Here is a 23,679-nt window from a genome sequence, read left to right as displayed (position 1 = left end):
GTATCCATGACTTTTGCCTTGTGCCCTGACTTTATGACCTAACTATTGATTGAAATGCAGTCCGACTTGTTTTCTACTCCCCTTTTCTTTATAAGCTTGTCTTTATTCTCTGGAAGAAGGTCAGGACTCTAGAATCAGTTCAAATCCAAGTCTCCTTTTAATAATACAGACAAAATACTTAGGTTTACAGCTGCAGAAGTGATTGCTTTCTGCTACCTTATGTACTAAGGAAGAATACTTGGTCACAAACAACAGTAGCTGGCATGGAGGAGGGAACAAGTTGCCATGGTTAGATACAAATGGCATATACTGAAACCTCTCTCTACCCCTGCTGGTCAGGTGACCTCGAGCCAATCACATAATCTCCCTGAGTGTAGGTATCCTCATTCCGAAAATGAGGGTAACAATAATTCTTTTCTCATAATAGAAATCTCTAAAGATACAAACACCTCCCATATGTCAGTAGCTGTGAACATCATCCCCACAACTACCCAACGAGGTAGATTATAATATCATCCCCATTTTATACATTGGGAAACTGGTGCTTAAAGGGGTTAAGCAACTCCTCCAAGGGAGTGGTGGACCTGGGACTTCAACCCATGTCTGTCATGCACCAAAGCTCACACTCTTAACCACTGTGTCATGTGTACTGCTTCTCTTAGTGGCTGTGGGATAAACAAATGAGATAATGCCTAGCTAGAACAATATTCAATAGAAAAAAGGTGGCTAACAAATACTTGTTATTGTTCTTGCCTGTGCCAGCACCTCCTCCCTCAGGCAAGTTCACCCCAGCATCACCAATCAATGAATGCAAAATGTTAATATTTATACTCTTGCAAAACTTTTTTTCAGTTAACATATTCCATACATCTCTCTGCAGGGGAACAGCTTCATGATGGTGCCCCAATGACATTGCATGTATTCGCATAGACCAAATAGGCAAGACATAAATGCAATAGAACCTAAAGCTTTGCAGAATGCCCTGTGATCCTCCTAGAGCATGGAAATATAGGAAGTTTTGTGAAGAGTTGTCAAATGGCTGTTTCTAATCCACCTCCCTATCTTGCAGAAAGTTCCTTATCTTGTGGGAGGCTTCCATGAGTTTCCCAGCTGTCTTCATGGTTCCAGTGAGTCATGGGACTTTCCACCTTGCCCCCATGTAAGGTACAGCTATAGACTCTAAAATAGCTTACATATAGTCTGGAGTAGGCTCCTCAATAACACAGTGATCCTCTGTCCCCATCTGGCCCCTTTGGTTCAGTGTCATTCTTAGAACAAGGATCTCAGGGAGCTGACACTGTGCTGATCTTGCTTTTGTTGTCTGTGTAAATAATAAACAATCTGTGGAAGGCTAAATAATAGCCCCCACAAAGACATCCTTGTCCTGAACCCAGAATCTATGAATGTTACCTTATGTGGATAAGGCACTTTTCAAATGTGATTATATTAAATATCTTGTGATGAGGAGATTATCCTGCATTATCCAAATGTGCCCAATATAATCACAAGGGTCCTAATGAGAGATGAAGGAGAGGGAGGCAGAGCAAAAGGTGATGTGACGATGAAAACAGAGAGGAGTAATGTGCTTTGAAGGGACCACAAGCCAAGGAATACAGGCAGACACTAGAAGCTAAAAACGAATCTCCAGAAGGAACAAGTACTGGTGACACGTTGACCTTAGTCCATTTAAACTGATTACAGACTTGTGATATTTAAAACTGTAAGAGAATAAATTTGTGTATTTTAAGCCACTAAATTTGTGGTATATTGTTATAGCAACAATAGGAAACTAATACACTGAGTAAATTTGGGTTTGTTTTCTCCTTCAAAACTAAGTCTATGCCCATGTAACACTCTTCATTTCAATTAATATTGTGTCAGGATAAGACAATCTATGACATGGTAACAACCAAGTCTAAATCTTAGTAGTTTCCAAAAGTAAAGTTTATTCTTCATCTCATTCTATGTCTATCCACATTTGGCTAGGGTGTCTGCTCCAGTTCTCCACTCCAGAGCCCAGATTGATGACATATCTACCATGTGCAACATCACCTTTCACCACAGCTAGAAGCAAAGAACATGGTGGCTTGTGCACTGGTTAAATTTCTGTACTTCTATTAATATTTTATTGTCCAAAGTAAGTCACATAACCACATTTAACCTCAAGAGGGCACACTTACCATTTGTACATAAGTCAATAGGGACAGGGGAAGTCCACTAATACTTGGTGCAGCACACTTATTACCACAGCCAACAATTATTCACTTTATTTTTTTAACAGCTACATACCTTTTGATAGATACAAATGATGTGCTTTCTAAGGTCTATTTTGAATTAATTATAGACTTAAAGGAAGTTGCAAAAATTGTACAGAGAGGTCCCTTGTACCCTTCACCTAATTTCCCCCAATGGTTATATCTTAAATTATTATAGTACAATATGAGATCAGGAAATTAATACTAGCAGTCAGTGTGTACTATAATTCAATCTTATCACATATGTAAGTTCATGTAACCACCACCACAAACAAGACACAGACTTATTTTATTTCATTATCTCAAAGATATTTTGTGCTACTCTTGTCTCACCTGTCCTCCAGCATCCCTACATCCTGGTAATCACTAATCTATTCTCCATCTCTATGATTTTGTCATTCTGCAAAAGCATAAATGGAATCATACAGTAAATGGCTTTTGATATTTCCTCTTTTCCCCACTCATACAAATGCCCTTGAAGTCCTACCAAATTTTTGTATCAGTAGTTCATCCATTTAATGGCTGAATAGTATTCTAAGGTATAGATGTACCAGATTGTTATCCATTCACCCATTTAAGGACATTTGGGTTGTTTATGGTGTTTGGCTTTTGTGAGTACAATGGCTATGAATATTCATATATAAGAAGTTTTGTATAGACATAAGCTTTCGATTCTCTGGGATACATACCCAGAGTGCAATTTCTGAGTCATGTGTTAAGTGTATAGGTTTTGTAAGAAACTGCCAAGCTAGTTTCCAGAGTAACTACCACTTTACATGCCCAGCAACAATGTATGAGGAATCCATTTACATCACATTTTCACCAGCATCAGGAGCTGCCATTTTTTAAGCTAAAAAGCATTTTATATTTTATTATTACTTTTAAATTGTGCACTAAATATTCTTTATTTCATTAAAGTTTATAATAAACTTATATACATAGATATAGATATACCTAATTTTTTTCCTGGGAGCTGGTTTTTGAACATTTGCCAGTGCACCACTGACCTCACTCCTCCAAAATTGAAGTTAAAAGTTTTGTTACTACATCTGACTGATATATTTAAGGTGCTGAAAGAAAAACAATTAACTACCAAGGGTACTCTGCCTGGCAAAATTATCTTTCATAAATGAATGAGAGACAAAGATTTTTACAGGCAAACAAAACCTGAGGGAGTTCATTACTATTAGATCTGCCTTATAAGAAATGCTACAAGGAATCTGCAAGCTAAAATAAAAGGATTATAATTAATACCATGAAAGCACATGAAAAATACAACATATTGGAAGTATAGTCAAATACAGAATACTCTAATACTGTCATAAGGTGGCATATTAACCTCAACTCTAGTATAATGGTTAAGGGACAAAAGTATTTTTTAAAACTATAGTTAAAATAATTTGTTAATGAAAACACAATATAAAAAGGGTACACTGTGGCATCAAAAACAAAAAGGGGGGGAAATGTAATCCAAGTTAAATAATTTCAGTGAAAAATAGACTGTTATATCTTTAAGATGTTTTATGTAAGCCTCATGGAAACCACAAAGCAAAAATCTACCAAAGACTCACAAAAAATAAAGAGAATCAAAGCATACCACTATAGAAAATCATCAATTCACAAAAGGGGGCAGCACAAGAGGAAGCAAGGAACAAGAAAACTACAAAACAGCTAAAAAACAATAAGATGGAATTAGTATTTACTTATACTCACTCTAAATGCAAATGGATTAAGTTCTCCCATCAAAGGCTGTAATCTATGGATTAAAGAAAACAAGACCCAAATATGCTGCCTGCAGGAGATGCATTTCAACCTTAACAATCATATAGGCTCAAAGTAAAGCAATGGAAAAAGACATTCCACACAAGTAGAAACCAAATGAGGTCAGGGTAGTTTTACTTATATCAGAAAAAAAGATGTTAAGTTAATAACTGCAACAAGAGACAAAGAAGGTGATAATATAATGATGAAGGGGTCAACTCATCAAGAAGATATAACAATCATAAATATATATGCACCCAACATCAAAGCACCTAAGTATAATAACCAAATGCTAATAGATCTGAAGGGGAAAATAGACAGCAATACAATAATAGTGGGGATTTCAATATTTCACTTTCAACAATGAACAGATCATGCAGACAGAAAATCAATAAGAAAACATTGGACTTGAACTATACTTTAGACCAATTAGACCTAATAGACATATATGGAAGATACCATTCATCAGCCGCAGAATACATATTCTTCCCTAGTGCACATAGAACATTCCACAAAACAGATCATGTGATAGTTCATGAAACAATTCTTAGTAAATTTAGGAAAACTGAAATCATACCAAGTATCTTTTCTGACCACAATGATATAAAATTAGAAGTAAATAACAGGAGGAAAGTTTGAAAAGTTATAAATATGTGAAAATTAAACAACATGTTTTGACCAACCAATGGGTCAAAGAAGAAATCAAAGAGGAAAAGAAGACTTGAAACAAAAGAAAATGGATACACAACATATCGAAATATATGAGATCCTGCAAATACAGTTCTGAGAGGGAAGTTTGTAGTGATAGACACCTACATTTAAAAAAAAGAAAGAAAGGTCTCAAATAAAACTTACCACTACACCTTAAAGAACTAGAATAAGAAGAACTAAGCACAAAGTTAGCAGAAGAAAGAAAATAATAAAGATCAGAATGGAAAAAAGATGAACTACAGACCACAAAAACAATAGGAAAGATCAACAAAACTAAGAGATTTTCTTGAAAAGATGAACAAAATTGAACAAAATTATGTTAGACTAAGGAAAAAAGAGAGAAGACTGAAATAAAATCAGAAATGAAAAATGAAACATTAATGTTACAGATACAAAAAGATTTATAAGAGGTTACAATCCAAATGAATTGGACAGACTAGAAGAAAATGGATACATTCCTAGAAACATAAAATCTACCAAGACTGAATTATAAAGAAATAGGAAATTTGAACAGACCAATAATGCATAAGGAGATTGAAGCAGTAATCAAAATTCTCCCAACAAAGAAAAGCTCAGGAACACATAGTTTCCATGGTGAATTCTAGCAAGTATTTAAAGAATTAACACCAATCCTTCGAAAACTCTTCTTAAAAGTTAAAGAGGAGAGAGGGAACATTCCCTAATACAATCAATGAGGCTAATATTACCCTTACAGCAAAGCCAGATTAAAAATATTACTAGAAAATAAAACTACAGGAAATATCCCTAATGGCTATAGATGCAAAATTTCTCAATATGTAGTTAGCAAACCAAATTGTATGGCACATTAAAAGGATTATACACCATGATAAACCAGGATTTATCCCTGGGATGCAAGGACAATTCAGTACACCCAAATCAACAAATGCAATACACCACGGTAATAGAATGAAAGAGAAAAATCATATGATCATGTCAATAGATACAAAGAAAAACATTTGACAAAATATAACATCCATTCATGATAAAAAATTTCTCAACAAAATGGGTATAAAAAGAATGTATCTCAACATGATAAATGATATATATGACAAGCCCACAGCTGACATCATAGTTAATGGTGAAAGGATAAAGGTGTTTCCTCTAAGATCAGAAACAAGACAAGGGAGCCCACAGTCAGCAACCATATTCACACAGTATTTAAAGACCTAGCCAGAGCTAGTGGGAAAGAAATTAATTAAGGCATGAAAACTGGAAAGGAAGTAAAATTGTCTTTGCAGTTAAAATGATCTTATATATAGAAAATCCTAAAGACTCCATTAAAAACCTGTCAGAACAAACAAATAATTCACTAAAGTAGCAGGATACAAATTCAAATACTTAAAATAAATTTAATCAAGGGGTGAAAGATCTGTACACTGAAAATTATTACTTTGATGTAAAAAATTCAAGACACAAATAAATGGAGAAATATTTTACTTAGAAGAATATTGGTAAAAATGTCCATACTACCCAAAGCCAGGGTTTCAATGAAACCTCTATCATAATTATGATGGCATTTTCCACAGAAATAGAAAATATCCTAAAATAGAATGGAACCAAAAAAGACCCCCAATACTCAAAGCAACCCTTGGAGAAAGGAACAAAGCTGGAGGCATCACACTTGCTGATTTCAAACTTTACTACAAAGCTATAGCAATCAAAACAGTATGGTACTGGCATAAATATAGACACATAACCAATGGAACAAAATCAAGAGCCCACATATAAACCTTCACCTACATGTTCAACTTATGTTTCACAAGGGAGTGAAAAATACTCAGTAGGGAAAGGATAGTCTTTTCAACAAATGGCATTGGGAAAACTAGAAAATCATATGCAGAAGAATGAAATTGGACCCCTATCTTATACTGCTCTCAAAAATTAATTCAAAATGGATTAAACGTTTAAATTTAAGACCTGGAACCCTAAAACTACTAGAAGAAAACACAGGGGGAAAAACTCCTTCACACTGGTCTTGTTGGTGATTTTTTAAAATATAACACCAAAAGCACAGCAATGAAAGCAAAAATAAATGGGACTACATCAAACTAAATAGCTTCTGCACAGCAAAAGAAACTATCATCAAATAAAAAGGAAACCTATGGGATGGAAGAAAATACTTGCAAATTATATCTTGGATAAGAGATTAATGATCAAATAATAAGGAACTCACATAACATAATTTAAAAAACAGGGATTTCCCTGGTTGTCCAGTGGGTAAGACTCCGCACTCCCAATGCAGGAGGCCAGGGTTTGATCCCTGGACAGGGAACTAGATCCCACATGCTGCAATGAAGATCCCACATGTGGCAATAAAGATCTCATGTGCCAGGCTTCCTAGGTGGCCCAGTGGTTGAGAATCCGCCTGCCATTGCAGGGGACACAGGTTCGATCCCTACTCCAGGAAGATCCCACATGCCACGGAGTAACTAAGCCCGTGCATCACAACTATTGAGCCCATGTGCTGCAACTAGTGAAGCCCACGTGCCTAGAGCCCATGCTCCGTAACAAGAGAAGCCATGGCAATGAGGGGCCCGTGCACTGCAAAGAAGAGTAGCCCCCACTCACCACAACTAAAAAGAAAGCCTGTGCACAGCAAAAAAGACCCAACACAGCCAATAAATTAAATAAATTAATTAATTAATTTAAAAAAATCTCATGTGCCACAACTAAGACCTGGCGCAGCCAAATAAATAAGTATTTTTTAAAAATTAAAAAAGAAATAAAAAGCACACAATCTGATTTTTAAAATGTGCTAAGGACTTAGACATTTCTCCAAAGAAAATACACAAATGGCTCAACATCTCATTATCAGGGAAATGCAAATCAAAACTACAGTGAGATATCACCTGAAACCTATTAGAATGTCTATTATCAACAAAACAAAACAAAACAAGAGGTAAGTGTTGGCCAGGATGTGGAGAAAAGGGATCCCTTGTGCACTGTTTGTGCAAATGTAAATTGGTAGAGCCACAATGGAAACCAGTATGAAAGTTTCTCAAAAAATTAAAAATAGAACTACCATGTGATTCAGCCATCCCACTTCCAGGTGTATATCAGAACCTTGAAGAAATATCTGCATCACATAATATGGAAACAACCTAAGTGCCCATCTACAGATGAATGGATAGAGAAGTGATATATGAATATTATTCAACCAGGGGAAAGAAAGAAATCCTACCATTTGTGAAGACATGAATGGAAATTGAGGGCATTATGCTAAGTAAAATAAATCAATTAGAGAAAGATAAATACTGTATGATATCACCTATATGTGATATCTAAAAAAGTTGAATTCACAGAAAGAAATAGAGAGTAGAATGGTTGGCAGGGGCTGGGGGTGGGGGAAATGGGGAGATGTTGGTCAAAAGGTACAAATTTCCAGTTATAAGATAAATAAGTTCTGAGGAACTGATGTACAGCATGATGATTATAGTTAACAATACTGTATTACATACTTTAAAATTGCTAAGAGAATAGATTTCAATGTTCTCACTGCAAAAAGGAAGTGATAATTTTGTGAGGTGACAGAGGTGTTAACTAATGCTAGTATTGTAATCATTTTGCAATATAAAAGTATATTAAATAAACATGTTGTATATCTTAAACTTATACAATGTTACAGTAAAATATATCTCAAAAAACTGGAAAAAAAATGACAGGTAAAATTCAATGGCATTTAATGTATTCATTATGTTTTGCAACCATCTCCTTTATCTACTTTCAAAACATTTTCCTCATGCCCAAATACCAAGCAGTCATTCTCCATTTTCTCCTGTCTCCAGTCCCTGACAAACATAAAGTTGCTTTCTGTCTTTATGGATTTGTCTATTACGGATATTTCATGCAAATGGAATCGTACAATATATGACTTCCTGTGTCTGGATACTTCCACTTAGCATAATGTTTTCCTGACTCATTCACACTATAGCATTATCAGTATTTCACCCCATTTTTGGCTGACTAATATTTCAGTGCATGGATATACCACATTTGTACTCATTCATTGGTTAATGGGCATCTGGGATGTTTCCACCTCTTGGCTATTGTGAATAGTGCTGTGAATGTTCATTTACATGTATTGATTGAATAACTTTTCCATACTTTTGTTTACGTACTCAGGAGTGGAAATGCTTGGGCATATGAAAATTCAGTGTATAACTTTTGAGGAACTACCAAACTTTTCCACAGTGGCTTCACTGTATTACATTCCCACCAGCATGAATTAAAGTTCCAATTTCTGCAAATCTATTACAACACATTTCATTTTTTTCAAATTATAATGATTCTAGTTATGTGAAATAGTATCCATTTGAGATTTTTTGAATTCATTTTAATTTATTTAAAATTTTTCAAGTTTAGTGAGGTATAATTGAGAAATTTAAAATATATTTAAGGTGTACAACATATTGTATTGATATACATTGTGAAGTGATTACTATGATTAATCTAATTAACATATACAACATCTCACATAGATACCTTTTTTTTTTTTTGGTGTGGTTAAAACTTTTAAGACCTACTCTTTTAGCAACTCTCAAGTATACCATTCAGTATTATTGACTATAGTCAGCATACTGTACATTAGATCTCCAGAGCTTATTCATCCTGCATAACTGAACCTTTGTAACTTTTGACCACATTTTCTCATTTTTCCCACCCCTCTTCCCTGGCAACCATAATTCTACTCTCTGTTTCTATGAGTTTAACTTTTTTAGGTAATACATATAAAACAGGAAAAACTCAGTCTTTCCTTCCTGTTGTAGGAGAAAACCTCAGTTCAATCTATCTCCTGCATGTTTCTTTTACTACTCACACAAGACACTTCACTTCTGACACTTCTGGTCACCAAATATATGTGGGTTTTCCTCAAAAAAACAAGCAAGGCTCTGACACCAGTTGGGTATCCTACAATTTAACTCCATTCTGACATTATCTACCCAGAGATAGTATCAGATCCCACAGGTTAAGGGCTCAGTCCCACAACAGTGTGCACACACACACACACACACACACTTCAGATGCCATATCCCAGGTTATTACCTATGCTCTGGTCAAGCAGCTATAAATAGGAGATTCCAAAGACCCCCTCCTTGGGTTTGATTAATTTGCTAGAGAGGCTCACAGAATTCAGAAAAGCACTTACCTATACCAGTTTATTAAATAATATAATAAAGGTTAGAGATGAACAGCCTGAAGAAGAGATAACATAGGGTGAGGTCTGGGAAGGTCCTGAACACAGGAGCTTCTGTCCCTGTGGAGTTGGGGGAGGGTATCACCTTTCAGGTATGGATGTATTTGCCAACCTGGAAGCTCTTCAAACCCCACACTGTTGGGATTCTATGGAGGCTTCCTCATGTAGGCAGGATCAATCATTAATTTAATTTCCAGTCCTTCTCCCCTCTCTGGAGAAATGGGGATTGAGGCTGAAAATTCCAAGCTTATAATCATGGCTTGGTCTTTCTGATAATCAGCCTCCATACAGGAGCCATCCAGAGTTGTCTCATTAAAGCAACATGTGTCTCCTGGGCTGCAGTACTAAGAAATCCCAAATAAATACCTTTTTATTTCAATCAGGTCTCCATTTTTGAAATTTTGGTTAAGCATACTCTTGACACATTTATCAATTAAACATAAATTTGTGGATTTATTTCTGGTTATCTATTCTATTCTATTGTTCTATATGGCAGTTTTTAGGCCAGTACAACCTGTTTCAATTACCATAGCTTTGCAGTATAATTTGAAGTCTGGTAGTGTGATGCAGCCAGCTGTGTACTTCTTGCTCAAGATTGATATGGTTATTCTGTGTCTTTTGTGTTTTCGTATACACATAAGGATTTTTTTTTCTATTTCTGTGACAAAATGCCATTGGAATCTTGATAGGGATGGCATTAAACCTGTAGATGGCTTGGGTAGTAAGAAAATTTTAACAATATCAATTCTTCTATTCCATGAACAAGGAATTTCTTTCCACTTGCTTGTGTCTTCATTTTCTATTATCAATGTTTTACAGTCTTCAATGTACAGATATTTCCCCACCTTGGTTAAATTTATTCTTAGCATTTTATTTTTTGATGATATTGTAAATGGGATTATTTTCTTAATTTATATTTCAAATAGTTTGTTGTGAGTGTATAAAAACGCAAAACATTTTGTATGTTTATTTTGTATCCTGCAACTTTTTAAAATTCATTTACTACTTATAACAGTTTTGTGACCTCTTTAGGATTTTTGATATATAAGAACTATTATGTATGTACATACAAATAGAGGCAATTTACTTTCTGAAATAGATGCTTATTTTTATTGAAATATAGTTGAAGTACAATATTATGTTAGCATCAGGTGTACAACATAATCATTTGATATTTGCATACATTATGAAATAATCATGATGATAAGTCTGGTAATCATCTGTCCCCATACAAAGTTATTAGAATATTATTGGCTATATCTTATGCAGGATATTGCATCCCCATGACATTTATTACATAATTGCAGAATTATACCACTTTATCACCTATACCTATTTTGCCAACTCCCCATTCGCCACCCTCTGGCCACCACCTGTTTATTCTCTGTACCTAGGAGTCTTTTTTCATTTTGTTTTGTTTTTTTTTGTTTTGTTTTTTAGATTCCACATATGATATTATGCAACATTTGTCTTTATCTACCTGACTTATTTCACTTAGTATAATAAACTCTTGGACCACATTTATGTTGCTGCAAATGGCAAGATTTTATTTTCTTAATGGCTGAGTGACATTCCTTCATACATACATACCATATCTTCTTTATCCATTTGTCTATTAATAGACACTTAGAATGCCTCCATATCTTGGCTATTGTAAATAATACTCCAATGAACATTGGTGTGCACATATCTTTTTAAATTATTGTTTTTGTTTTCCTCATGTAAATACAAAGACATGAAATTCCTGTATCATATGGCAGTTCTATTTTTAATTTTTTGAGTAACTTCCATCCATACTGTTTCCCATAGTAGCTTCATTAATGTACAATATCAGGAACAGTGCATGAGTGTTCTTTCTCCTCCAAATCCTCGCCAACATATGCTATTTGTTGTCTTTTGATGTAGCCATTCCAACAACTGTGAGGTGCTGTCTCATTATGGTTTTGATTTGCATTTCCCTGATGATTAGTGATGTTGAGCATCTTTTCATGTGTCTGTTAGCCATCTGTGTGTCTTCTTTGGAAAGATGCCTATTCAGGTCCTCTGCCATTTTAAAATTGGGTTGTTTGATGTTTTGTTGTTGAGTTGTATGAGTTCTTTGTATATTTTGGATATTAATCCCTATCAGATATGTTGTTTGCAAATATCTTTTCTCATTCTAGGCTGTCTTTTCATTTAGTTGGTAGTTTCCTTCCTTGTAAGAAAGCTTTTTAGTTTAATGTAGTCCCATTTGCTTATTTTTGCTTTTGTTTCCCTTGCCAGAAGAGACATATCTAAAAAAATATTGGTTAGGCCAATGTCAAAGAGCACACTGCCTATATTTTCTTCTAGAACTTTTATGGTTTCAGGTCTTACATTTAAGTATTTAATCCATTTTAAGCTTCAGTTAAATATGGTGTGAGAAAGTAGCATATTACTAGGCGAAAGAAGCTCAGTTGAGAAGGCTATACCCTATAATATTTCAATTAGAAAAAGCAAAAATATGGAGACAATAAAAAAATCCCCTAAGACAGGAACAAGACAAGGAAGTCTGTTTTTGCCACTTCTACTGAACATAGTGATAGACATTCTAGGTGGACATATTCAGCAAGAAAGATAAACAAAAGACATCAAAACTAGAAATAAAGAAGTAAAGTTATCCTGTTGACAGATGACTTGATACTATATGTAGCAAATTCTAGACACTCAACAAAATAACTCTTAGAGATAGTAAATGAACTCAGCAATTATTGCAGGTTACAAAATTAACACACAAAAATCAGTTGTGTTTCTTTCCCCTGAAATGAATGATCACAAAAGCAAGTTAAGAAAACAATTCCATTTACAATAGCATCAAATGAAAATGGGAATAAATGTAATTGAGGCCAAAAAAAAAAAAAAAAAACCCTTCTACACTGAAACTTACAAAACACTGCTGAAAGAAATTTTAAAAGACGTAAATAAATGGAAATGCATCTTTGTTCATGGACTGGAAGACTTAAAATTCTTAAAATCACAATATTACCTAAAGCCAATCTATAGATTCAATTCAATTCTTATCCAAATTCTTATCGTATTTTTTTTTTGTAGAAATAGAGAAACCCATTCTAAAATTCACACAGACCCTCAAGGGAACCCAAATCTTGAAAAAGAAAAACAATCTTGAAAAAGAAAAATAAAGTTGGAGGTCTCACATTTTCTGATTTTGAAATTTACTACAAAGCTACAGTAATCAAAACAATATGGTCCTGGCATAAACACAGTCATATGGACTAATGGAACAGAACAGAAAGCACAGAAATAAACTTTTGGATTGATTTTTGAAAAGGGTGCCAAGATCATTCAATGTAGAGAGGACAGTCTTCTCAACATAAGGTGCTGAGAAAACTCAGTATCCACATGCAAACAAATGAAGTTGGACTGTTTATGCAATATACAAAAACTAACTGAAAATAGACTAAAGACTTAAACATAAGTGCTGAAACTATGAAACTCTTAGAAGAAAACCCAGGAGAAAGGCTTTATAGCTTTTAGATTTTATGACTATTTGTTAGATGACACCAAAAGCACAGGTGAAAAAAGGAAAAAATAGATAAATTGGGCTCCATCAAAATTAAAAACTGTCATGCATCAAAGGTCACTCACTGGTGAAAAGAAACCCTGCAGAATGGGAGAAAATATTTGCAAATAATGTATCTGTTAAAGGATTGGTATCCTTAACATTCAAAAACTGCTACAACTCAACAACAACCAAAGACCAAACAACCCAATTCAAAAATGTACAAAGGATATGAATAGACTCCTTTCCAAAGAAGATATACAAATGGCCAAGAAGCACATGAAAAAAATGTTCAATATGACTCATCACATTGGGAAAATGAAAAATCAAAGCCTCTACGAGGTACTACTTCACTTAGTAGTATTATCAAAAAATTGACAATTAGTTTTGGTGAAGAGGTGAAATATTGTAACTCTGGTGCATTGCTCGTGAGAATGTAACACAGTGCAGTCATTGTGTAAAACAACATCGCAATTCTGTAAAAAACTAACATAGAATTCCACTTCTAGGTATATACCTGATAGAATTAAAGGTATAGACTCAGATGCTTGCACACTAGTGTTCTTAGCAGCATTATTCACAATAGTCAAAGGTGAAAACAACCCAAGAGTCCATCAATATATAAATGAATAAACAATTTGTAGTATATACATACAAAGGAACATTATTCAGTCTTAAAAAAAAGATTAAATTCTGAAACATGCTACAATATAGGTGAACCTTGAAAACATTATGTTAAGTGAAATAAGCCAGACACAAAAAGACAAATATTGTATGAGTCCACTTCTATGGAGTACCTAGAATAGGCAAATTCACAGAGACAAAAGGTATAATAGAGGTTTCCAGGGACTGAGGGGAGAGGTAATGGGGACTTGTTTAGTGGGTACGGAGTTTCTGTTTGGGATGATGAAAAAGTTCTGAAAAAGGATAGTGATAATGGTTGCACAACATTGTGCTTAATATCATACTTAATACCACTGAATTCTACACTTAACATTGTTAAAATGGTAAATTTTTGCCATATATATTTTATCCAGTTATAAAATGTGCAAAAAAATGAATGACATTTTACTGTAGAGCAAGTCCAGATTCAGAAGAAGGGGCTAGAATTCTATACTTCTAAGGTATCACTCATGTGTGAAGAAAACTGATATTTTCAAATAATCAAGGACTCAGAAAGTTTAATACACATAGAATCTCTCTGAAAAAAATACAGACAAATGTCCTCTAGTATCATGCAATATTTTATTATAACTCTGTACTTATCTGAACATACTGCTGAATAGAAGGTGGAAAGTTATTGCAGTAACTATAAATTAAATGTATTATACAGTCCATGGAATTCAAAGGAAAAATGGAAAGAAATAGAGAAAACTTATATCTTACAAAGTGGGAAATCAAGAAATGCTGCCTAAATTTATTATTCAAGAAATAAAGCTCTAAGTGTATGTAATGTTATAAATGTTACTAATATGAGCAGTAAAAAATTTAAGGTACTGAGACTTGGAGATGACCGTAAGGAATGAGAGCTAAATTCCTTATCTTTCACGGTGGAGAATCAGTGGAATAAGCAGAATTGATATTGATAATTCAAGTAATACTGATATATGTGCATATTTTAGAGTTAATCAGGTAACCACTAAAACAACTTGACACAAATATTGTCATTATGTAGAAATAACACTAAAAAGGCAGAAGAGAACAATTACTAAGAAAAAAAATGTTAAACTGAAAAAGTTTTATTCATGGTAGGACAAAGTATGTTTGATACAGTTTTTATGTCTGATTTATCTTTTATCCATTCCTCCTTAAAAAAATTTAGAATTTGTTTTCTTGACTATTAATTTTAGCTAATTGAAAACAAAATAAACTGATTGGCAGAAGATATGACTCTTTTATAATGCAATAAAATGACTTTGCTCACATAATACCCAAATATACTTTGCTGATCCAAGTATGACATGAATTTTCACAGTTCTAAGGTAAGAAACTGTAATTAATTACAGTCAATTACTAAACTATGTATCAAGTCAATATTTTGAATATACTGTATTTATTTTTATTATTTGTCCACATATGAAATTATCCTTGGAGATAATATTGCTCATTTAATGCATCTCTTCTCCCTTATAACTTAAACCAGTTCTTACTTGCCCTCCCCTGGTTCTAAATTACCTCCCCTATTCATGTGCAAAGTAATTTAGATCCTAATTTCTTCAAATGTGTATATTAATATTCAATTTTACCAATAAACAAAAGGCCCTCTGGTTACCAATTCCACACCTAGAGAGTAGTGTGAGATTATAATTATTTATTTATTCCTGTTACATGTACTATAATATTACTGAGTTTCTATGTGTAGTGCATTAGGATAAGCATTTACCATACCATTTACTAGCATTTGACAACTTTGTTAGCATAGATGTAATTTAGTGAGGTAGTTGTAATTTACATACCCATGATAGAAAGCAAGCTCTATGTAGGAAAAAATACATATTGAAAAAATACTTACTGAATCAAAGAAAGAGCTGAACAGGTGAATTTGAAAGCTCTAGGAAAGCAGAAACCAGGCAAGGAATCTGAACTTCAAGTTTCATGAAGATGGAACTGTGGTTAGCTGCATGGCTTGGACTAATTTCATCCTAGTGCTGCCACTTGAGACAACAAGGTTGTCTTCCTTAGATTCAATTGGAAAAATTCTAGGGACGGACTCAGATGGAACTGACTTGAGTCACATGAGCACTTCTGTGGTCAGAGATACAACCTCCACTAAAGTCAAAATTCTAGGAGTGGGAGGAGATGCAATTTTCCAAAAGGAAACAGATAATTGCCAGAAGGGGGAGATATCCTAGGAATACAAAATATATGTATGTAAGGATACTTTACACATGAGAAAACCAGAACTTAGTAAGTTAAACCATTGCCAAATAAATCATGCAACTACTAAGTCATGGAGTAAGGTAAGAATCAAAGAGTTGTTTTCTCACTATAAAACTCATGGACTTCTGCCAGGGAAAGAGGAGTTAAATAAATTATATATCTACTACTGGATTTTAAAGGAACGCACACACATTCTCCAATACTGCAGTATACCACCTGGAGTATTATATCTTTTGAGAATCAAATAATCAGACTAGACCAACCCGTTTTTTTTAGCATTTTTAGCCATAAAGTACTTTTTAATTAATGTATGTACCTTGTTCTTGTAGTCGTAACACTATTGCACATCTAAATAGACTACAGTATAATGGAACATAACTTTTTTAAACTCTTTATTGGAGTATAATTGCTTTACACTGTTGTGCCAGTTGTTGGTGTACAACAAAGTGAATCAGCTGTATTTATACATATATCCCCATATCCCCTCCCTCTTGAGCCTCCCTCCCAACCCTCCCTATCCCACCCCTCTAGGTCATCACCAATCATCGAGTTGATCTCCCTGTGTTATGCGGCAGCTTCCCACTAGCTATCTATTTTACATTTGGTAGTGTATATATGTCAATGCTACTCTTGCACTTGGTCCTGGCTTCCCCTTTGCCCTCCATCCCATGTCCTCAAGTCCGTTCTCTACATCTGCATCTTTATTCTTGCCCTGTCACTAGACCAACCAATTTTAAAGATATCTAATTGTGAAGGAAAATGGCTTTTGCAATATCCATTCACTAGTGGGTCCTAAGTACACTTTTTGCTGAATAAGTTAGGTTGGTAGACCCTTTTGCTATCCCATTATCTATACAAGCTATATGGACTCAGATGTGAACAATATCCCTTTACTTGATTTACATCTGGGACCATACACATAGGTCTTTGTATATATAACAGATTTTGGCAAATATATGAGATGGGGGAGGTAAGTGTATATTGCAGTAATAAAAACTTAAAATTAATACACGTTCCTGCTTTAAAAAGGTCCCTTATACATTTCTGCCACCTCAGGCTCCAGTCTCTTTACATTCTAATGGGTCCTATTTCTCATTTCTCTCTTGAAATTAACCAAGCCATTAAGAATGCAAATAGTTATAAAAAAAAACAACCAGAGCAGAAGCAAATTCCTCCCTATATTTTATGTAGAATAATCCAATCCTCTTTATTAAGCTCTCTTTCCAAAGCATTGCCAGAGGCCCAATTTTTATGCCCATGAGAGCTACATGCATGTGATAAAAGCATAGATTAAGAGGAAGTCTCCCTCCCACCATTATAACCTCATTCCCTTCCACAAAGGCAACCACCATTACTATGGTCTCATGTATCTTTCCAGAAGAGTACAGAATCAACACATGATCATTATGTGATCAAATCCTTTTATAGTCTTTTTTTAATTTTACCAAAATGATAGTATAATATAGTGTTCAACATCTTGCTATTTTCGCTTAACATTTTACCTTAGAAATTGTTCTTCATTGGTGTATATAGTTGTCTCATAGTGTTTAAGAATATCTGCTGTAGAGATGGACCATAATTTATGTAAACAGACCTTACCAATGGACTTGAAACTTTTCCCATTATTTTACTATAGCAGTACTACAATAAATATCCTTGAGCATGTACTTTTGCAAAAGTAGTACATTTGTAGGATAAATTCCTAGATGTTATCCCATTCGTATTTAGTAAGACAGATATTGATTAATATAGTTAACAAATATTTATTGAGCATCTACCTTGTGCCAGGCACCATTACAGGTACTTGGGATACATTGATGAACCAGGATCAAAAATCAATGAACATCAATGAACAAAAATCCTTGCTCTCACAAAGCTTATATTCTACTGTGAAAGGACAATCAACACTACAAATAACAAGTAAATCATAAAGTGAGTTAGAAGGTGCCATTTTCTATGGGGGAAAGTCAAAGCTGGGCAAGAGAAAATTGTGAGTACATGTAGGAAGCACATATAATTTAAAAAAGGGTGGTCAAGGCAGGCCTCATTGAGACAGTGATATTTGAGAAAGGTTAGAGATATTCATGATATCTAAGGAAGCACTTTCCAGACAAAGGAGAGTCAAATGTTATTATTTTATTTCACTAACCACATCTGTTTTAGGTTTTCTGTGTTTCTTTTTTCTCCTTATTTATTATACGGTATTTTTTTTTTAGTTTGAATCTTTCTTTTGATAATTTGGCAAATTTGCCTTTTTTTCTGGTTGTTACATTGATTTCTTGAAAAAGTATCTATTGACTTGTTACCATGAGCAATGATAGGGAAAAAATCAGTATCTAATTTTTGTTGATTATATTGTGTTTCTTAGGGCATCATTTAAATATATACTTATGTGTCTGTTACTTACCTTGGCAGATTTTTTGATCCCCAGCTATAAAAGAAGAAATCACCCTTCTAGTCCCAACTTTTGCTAGTTATATTATGTTCACATTGATAGTGCTCATAAAATTTAAACTATCTTCTGTTTAACTATATGTGTTTGTAATCTTAGTCCTAAAGTTAATTTAATGCTCACCATTGGTACTTTTGCATTAGATCCTCCATTCATTTTTTTTTGGTGGCCTAAAGTTTATCATTCTCCTAAAAAGGCTCAAGAGAACTCTGTTTCTCAAGTTCTTGCATGTTCAAAAAATGTGTGAAAAAATTTTTGTGCAGGGAGCAGGCAAAAGATGTGTTATACATGTTGAGTAGGAAAATGCCATCTCCAATGTTTGTGACTATACTTGTGAAAGATCAAGTTACAGTCTAGTGACTGTATTTCTCATTGAATCTCTGGCTAATCAATGATTGCATTTAACTCCTGCTTCTGATTTGCTATTTCGCTCTCAGAGAGTTTGCAAAAGCCTTAGAGGGCAAAGTTAAAAACAATAGACTTGAATAAGAAGTCTTAATATTAGAAAACAACATTTGCCTACTTCATTATGTAAATTAGTAACCAATGACCAACATTATAATAGTTAAATTGTGTTCTCATACATTGGAATACTACATAAGCATTACTAATTAAGTTATTAAAATTCAGGAAAACACTAATGCTATAATGGTAAGTTGTTTTTTTTTTTTGGCACACGGGCTTAGTTGCTCCGTGGCATGTGGGATCTTCCTGGAGCAGGGATAGAACCCATGTCCTCTGCATTGGCAGGCGGATTCTTAACCACTGCGCCACCTAGGAAATCCGGCAAGTTTTTTTTTAAGCAGGATACAAAATTGTATGCTTGTTAACAGTTAAAGTGGGGTTTGGAGGAAAGTATTAGTTGGTATTGTAATTAATTCTTCCCTGCTACATTTACTACTTTTTCATTTATAAAATAAATACTACAGAGGTTAATACTTTTAAAGTGCTTAGAACAGTGTCTGGCACACAGAAATAGTACAATATAAGGCGTTTAATAAAAAGTAGTGAATTCATACGTGTATGTATTTTGGCAATGAAAGAACATGATTAAAGGTTACTTACAACAGAACCGATGTTCCTCTAGTTCCTCTTAAGGCCCCTCTTCCTGGACAGGGTACTAAAGTTTACGCAAAATATATCAAAATCACAAAACCTGAACTTCAACAACCTCATGGCAAGGAATGCTCTTTCATCTCTAATCAGCTTCACCCGTTCATCCTCTGCTTCTCTGTCCTCTAGACCTTTCACTCACTGTCCTTACCTTCCTGACCCCTCCTCTGTCCTCTCCAGTCTTTTTCCTTCTCCCTTGCCAAGCCCACTCCAATTTCTCCCAGGCCTTGTCCAAAGTGGGTTCTGGCCCCACCTCTCCCTCTCCAGCATTCTATTAACCCTCACCCCTCTAGCTAGTAAGCACACTCACTGCTCCTCGAGCTTGGAAGCCCTTTATTCCCCTTTCCTTGATGAACCCATCACTGCTTGTCCCTCTCTTTCCTTCTTCCCCTCCCTCTTTTCTCCTCCTTTGGCACATTACCACCCCTCTCAACCACTTCATGCCTTCCCTCCTTCATCTATTTCTAACGGGGGGACCCAGAGCCTCACCATGATTTTAATGGAGTCTAGGCAGCTTTACCTTCCTGATTCCTTTCCTCTGTAACATTCATATGTACATAAATAAATAATGTTTTACATCTCTTTAGGTATAAGACAAAAATAGTCTAGGATAGTTTATTATGTACACATTGTTATTATTATACTATTCATTTTCTTCTGATTTTAAAATAAATCAGAACATTATTGTAGACTCTTAAAAGTGTAGTGGGCCCTAGGAACAGTGCATACTATACCCAAAGGATAAACCTGATCTGCTAATACCTCCCAACCCAATCCTCCACCTGGTACTTAAAGGGACAAGACCATATCCTTAACTTCAATACCCTCAGAAGAAACACAGTGTTTAACGTTTGTATTAATTTTATTTTAGAATGAACAAACATAAGGAAAAAAGCTTAACTGATTATGTAATTTCCATGAAAGAGAGGAACATTCCAGAAAAGAAAATGCATATTTTAACTCCACTTTGCAGAAGTACATGGCACAATTTTTGGCAGGATTTATGGGAAATGGTTTTAACTATACCTCACTGATGAACAATAATACAACTGGGTTTCTGAGTAGATCACTATATCACATAAAATACAGAAGCCTATAAACAAGTTAACAGTCAATAACAATAAATGTAGGTTTGCTACAAATGTTTATTCTTATGCTAGTAGTTTCTCAAATTACAAATCACATGCATTTTAGTATAACTTGCTGCATTTCTATAACAAAGAATTGAAGGTACAGCTAGTGCAAGCAGAGTATAGCCCATTCACCAAGAAGGCTGGGGAACAGGGGCAATCTCACTTCGCTTTTTCAAGGAAAAAGTTTCAAGTCTCCAAACAGATTTATCTCAGTTATCAATTCTGGTAATTTTTCATAGCTAGAAACTAATAGCAACCTGACAAAAGCCACGGATTCACAATAGCAAGGTATTCATACACTTAGAGAATTCACTGCCTTCTACATTTCTTTAAAAAATTTACACTACTGGAGTGCTAGATGGAATGCATTGTTAAATATATTTGGACACAGTTTTACACTAAGAGTACCAGGAAGAGACAACACTTTAAGACTGTAAGTAACTCACGGTTAAGTTTTGGTTACTGTAAACGCAGGCAGGCTCTTAACCTGGAGGCCCACATACACCAACCTCCCTGGTTTAGTGATTAATATCTTCTACCTGGGAGTCCAGGCTTTGACCTTTAGCACCCTCAACAGCAGCCACCCTGTTCTCATGAGTGACTTTGTCATAAACCAGGTCATTACATTCCCTGATCACCCCCTCTTGCTTGGTCTCAAGTGCTTCTCCTGTGAAGTATAGCACAGCTCTAGGGATGACAGAGGTGCACAAAGTGTGAGCAATGAAGATGTCTTCCTTATCTTCATAGACATCCAGACCCTACCGGAGAGCACTGAAGAAATTGAAGAAGGACTCTCAGGGAAATAGCTGGGTCACTGTGTGCATCAGTCCCCAAAACCTGTGCCTCTGTTTCTTCAGGACCATTTGCACAGTGACATTCTTTCCCTCCTTCCAGTCTATCTTGCAGCCTATGCAATGCTCCACTGCAGATCCTCTAAAGGGGTGGGGGGTCAGAGTAATGGAGCTTAGACTTGAGCGTGTAAGTTTTGGTCAGCACCTCATTTGTGAAGTAGTCGTTGGGTTCAAAGTGAAATTCCAGAGTGAAATCAAGTGGCTTGTCGGGTTTTGAAAACTTGACTTTTCCGTCTCGCATGAGCTTCAGAATGGGCTCGTCATATTTCTGAATCAATGGAGAGACCTCCTCAACGTTCTTTAAAACCGTGAGCCAGAAATCGGGGATCCCCGTAGGCTCCTCTTTCTCTTCGTCCACATTATGTCCCTCGATTCCTCCATACTCCCCAAACACCTCCTCCACATCCTTGAAATCTTCCTCGCCATATTCCTCCAAATCCTTATACTCCGGATTCTCCTCCAGACCCTGCATCTGAGCATTAGAATGATCTTCCACCTCATTATAATCACAGTCCTTGGCCTTGGACTTCACCTCACACTCCTCTTTCGTGGGCTCGTAGAGCGCATTGATGATCTGGCGTCTCTTTTCCAATAAGGGCCCATAGACGCTGGCAAATTTCCTCTTGATGGAATGAAATTCCTTCAAGTACTTGGCTTCTAGGCCTGCGGACTTGGTCTGAAGCCTTTTGAGAGCATACACTCGGTACTTAACTGCCAGAGGCAGGCTCTCAGTAAAGTCCTCATCTAAGGAGTACTCCATCAAGGCCTGTGGAGAGGTTTCGGCTGCTGCCGCGCCGATTAATGGGCCTTCTTCACCGGCTGCACCCTGTTCTCCAAGCCCTTCCATCATTAGCTTTTTCACAGAAAAAAACTCACCAATGTGGAGTAGACAGCTGTTGGTTGAGACACCCGGCACCAGCTGGCGCTAAGATGGAGGCAGAAGCGGAAGCAGCTGAGGCTGCTGCGGAAGGTAGACTGAGGGGGAGGAAGCAGCGGAGGGACAGGAGAGCTCAATACCAAAGCAAGCCTAAGGCTGCAGCTCGAGCAGCCCACTAAACCGCCTTTCTCACTAGCTGCTTGAGCAAAAGGAGGAGGTGCCGCAAGCCTATTTTGCAGAGGATGACCCTCTAAACATTTTTTGCTTCAAAGCTCACCTTATTTGCTGTGCAGCTGTGATCGACAAACTCTTGTCCAATGAATGATCAGATCCATCACGTTTCCAGCGCCACCCCCTCTTCCCAGCGGTAGCGGCTCCAAAATTTCTAGACCCGAGGCTTTGAGGACAATCTAGTAGAGGTGGAACAGGTTGAAACTAACGTATATCTTAAGTAAACCTGAGAAAACTTTATCTTAGAAAAGCAAAAAGTGCAGGCTACGGGAGTTGTTCGAGGCGTGAAACGTGACTTACAATAGATCTAATACGGATGGCCATTAATAGTGTTGTTCAATAATCTTTTCTATAACGTATATGCTTTCTTTTTAATCCCATGTTTAACGAATATTACAGTTAAAAAGATTCCAAAAGAGCTCGTGTGCAGCTATAATGTCAACTGATTACAAAAGCAAACAAAGGAATGTCTTTAGCTCTTCGAAATTAATACATTATTTTATCTCCTACTGTAAGGACACATGTGCAGGGCAGGAGGTGGGGGAGTCTTTTTATATTCAAATACACGAAGATGAGATAAGGGGATAAAACAGTAAAATATTAACAATGAAGATCTTTAAGCAATGTTGACTCCCTGGAGATTTATTTTCTAATTTTGGATT

General features: G+C 35.6%; 1 pseudogene; it reads right to left on the bottom strand.

Annotated features, from left to right (window-relative positions):
* Nucleotides 1-21,576: 21,576 nt before the first annotated feature.
* Nucleotides 21,577-22,759, bottom strand: LOC130841484 (nucleosome assembly protein 1-like 2; annotated as a pseudogene).
* Nucleotides 22,760-23,679: the final 920 nt, after the last annotated feature.

The sequence above is a fragment of the Hippopotamus amphibius genome, chromosome X, assembly GCF_030028045.1.
Source record: "Hippopotamus amphibius kiboko isolate mHipAmp2 chromosome X, mHipAmp2.hap2, whole genome shotgun sequence".
Taxonomy (NCBI): Eukaryota; Metazoa; Chordata; class Mammalia; order Artiodactyla; family Hippopotamidae; genus Hippopotamus; species Hippopotamus amphibius.
The sequence above is the reverse complement of the archived record's forward strand: the minus strand, read 5'-3'. Positions and strand labels throughout refer to the sequence as shown.